We start from the raw sequence: 3,124 nt of genomic DNA on the forward strand, positions 1-3,124 counted from the left end.
AAAAACTAATAGAGTCTTGACACAGAGAATATATAAGAAAATGAAATGAGAGGTCAAGCAGACATTGTTCTTTGGTTTGTATCTAGGATTCTCAAATATAACTGAGTATTTCTGTCTTATGTGACTGACTGTTGTAAATAAATCGTTGAGTCTATCACAGGGGGAAACATCTGTTCACCGTGTATATGGTAAATGCAGAGACACCAGGCTAGCCCTGTACTAAGAATAACTGAACACAGAGTGCTCAGCCATAAACAGGACGTTCACTTCACATCTTCTAAGACTCGGAGAACAATGTAGAAGAGAGGAAGCAAGGAACATGAAAGCACAAAGGTAGGAGAAGAACTGAGAAATACTGTTTTCCCCAAATGGTATAGCAAATGCAGTAATTGTCTCACAGCTTCTGAATCTGTCAGTAGTCAATCACAGGCCAGGCATGGTAGCAAAAGCCTTTAATACCAGCACTTCAGAGATAGGGCAGGTGGATCTCTGAGTTTGAGGCCACCCTAGTCTACAGGAGTTCCCAGAACAACCAGGGATACACAGAGAAACAACTTTCCTGAAACAAACAAAAGCAAAAATAGTCAATTACAGATCTAGGAAAGGCCCACATAGCCCTTCTCCTCTCTGCTGAGCTATGAGCTAATAATGGATTCTGGGGGAAGAACAGACGTGTTCAGTTCAGTCTCCACTGACAAACCCATCACGCTCCAACAGATAGTTCACAAAACAGAGATAGCTCTTGTTAAACTCGGGGACTCACAAAGCAAAGCAATGTGAACGTGGGAAAGGAACTTTAAGGACGGGAATGTGTGTAGCAGTGCTGGCAGTGACAGAAGAAGGGAATGTAGGGTGATGATGACAGCAGTCAGCATGGTATGTACAATCAAAGAGCAAACAAAATAAAAAGTATTCATAAGGTAAATGCAGACACATGGTTCACTTAAGAAGGGTGTTTGTTGCCAAGCCTTACAACCTTATATACCTGGAACCTGCATGACATAAAGAGGTATCGACTAAACAGCTGTCCTCTGAATTTCACCCATGATCCATGGATAACCATGCACCCTCCACACTCAAACCCCACACAAAATTTAAATAAATTTATTTTTATTTAAAAATTTCAATACAATCTATTATATCCTTTCATCCTTTTCTAATCCTTCTCAGATCCTGGACACTTCCCTACATTGCCAGCTTCATGCTGCCTGCTCTCTCACACTTTCTCTGCACTTCCCCCTCCAAATGGAGGAAAAATAAGAAAATAGACAACTGAACCAAAAAAAAAATGCCAAAAGAGAACAAAAAGCACATGCAAAAAAAAAAAAATTAAGTCCGTTCTGTACTGGCCAGCTAAGCTGTTCTTGGGCATGTAGCCTTCCCCACAGTGTGGTTGCTGTACCCAAGGAGACTCATTGGAGAAATTACATTTTTTCTACCCAACAGGTATCAATAACAAGTAGCTCCTTGATTATGGGTGGCCTTTGAGTCCATGTCCCCTTCTCAGTGCTGTGATGTTTTTCAGGTTTGTACCTGTGCAGGTCTTGTATGTGCTGTCACACTCATGGCTAATTCAAATCTGTTTCGTTCCTGATGCGTTTGAGTCATCTGCCACCACTGTCTCTTCCAATTTTTCTACCTCCTCTCCCATAAGGGTTCCTGACCCTCAAGGGGAGGGCTTTGATGAAGACATCACATTTAGTATGTGGTGCTCCAAAGGCTCCCATTCTTTATCCATTATACAGTTGCAAGTTTGTTTTAATTACAATCCACTGAAAGATGATCTATGGGTATAGCAATATGCCACTAGAAATCACTGTATTACTTTTCTGTATTAAGTTCTTAATATTTGATTCAGTCTTAAACTACTTCCCAGCATCAATACTGTAGCCACTTTCAGGGACCTTAAAGACTTCAGCTGTCCTTAAGGCTTGTAACATGGCGTCATTATTGCCAGCCTTTTCTAAATTTCTGCAGAAAAATTGAGATAAGCAGATTAATTGGCTGGCTTATACAGCCAATAAAAAATGAATCATTGTGTTGTTAGGTTTTTAAGCAAAATAATAGCAGTAGGATTTCCCAGTAGGACCTATTAGTGGACATAATTTAAATTTAGGAACAATCTCACCCCACCGTCTCTAAGAGCTGCCTCTACAGCAGCCAATGAGAAATCCTTCCTCGTGGCTTCCATCTTCACTATGAAGAAAGCAGTTCTTGGTGCCCAAAGAACATCAAAGATCCATGAGGTCTAAAGAAGCACTTTATATGAGTCTTGTGGTGGGTTTGAATGATAGGAAATAGACCGTGTGTTCCAAAGAGAACAGCTAAGCACAGGACAGAGGCATCGGCCCAGGTGTAATCTACAATGAGCATTTACTACACATTATCTGTGGCTTCTCTGCTAAGCCTGTAAGGTTTTTTTTTTTATAATATCAGTTTTGAGAAATCATTTCCAATTTCCTCCAGACTTTTTAGCTTAGTTACTATGTAATCATTGGGCCCACAACACATACATGGCAGAAATAATTTAAGCTCCTCATTGTTTATTTCTGACATGGTGGGGGAAGCATTCAACAGCAACTCAGTCTGTGGTAGTGGGAATGTGAGGTGGAGGCTGCTTACATAATGGCAGAGCAGAAGGCAAGGAATGTGACAGAATCTAGGGGCCGTGTGTAAACTTCAAGGCTACTAGTGACCTACTTCTGACAGTTGGGTCCTTCCTCCTAAAGGTTCCACAGTCTCCCCAAATAGTGCCACTGGCTGAGAAGTAGTCATTCTTCTCAAATATCAAGCCTATGGGAAATATGTCAGATTAAAACCATATAATAAAACATCTAGAAATATACCTCTTTCATCTATTTTCACATACATAACATTAAACTATCAGGGATGGTGTTTGGATATCTAATCACCACCTCATACCCCTATCATAAGCAGTATTCTTTATTACTATGGTGATGCCTATTAGGGAGACAAGTTCTTTATCAGTAGCAAGTTAAAAATAAGCTTTCAATAATTTTAGCTAATACTTCTGATTTAATTCATCCTTAACGCTGATTAAAACAGTGCAACTAAGGAGTCAAACTACTTTGTACAACGAGCCTTAAAACTGAGTAGAGAAGAC

The 3,124-nt window shown here is 40.1% G+C and overlaps 1 non-coding gene across 1 annotated transcript; it reads right to left on the reverse strand.

Moving 5' to 3' along the window:
* Nucleotides 1-1,882: 1,882 nt before the first annotated feature.
* On the reverse strand, nt 1,883-2,011 carry LOC117716722 (small nucleolar RNA SNORA33). Its single transcript, XR_004607816.1, has one exon. It is a non-coding gene; the product is annotated as a small nucleolar RNA SNORA33 (small nucleolar RNA).
* Between the last annotated feature and the right edge of the window lie 1,113 nt (nt 2,012-3,124).

Source organism: Arvicanthis niloticus, chromosome 10 (assembly GCF_011762505.2).
Source record: "Arvicanthis niloticus isolate mArvNil1 chromosome 10, mArvNil1.pat.X, whole genome shotgun sequence".
In the NCBI taxonomy this organism is placed as follows: Eukaryota; Metazoa; Chordata; class Mammalia; order Rodentia; family Muridae; genus Arvicanthis; species Arvicanthis niloticus.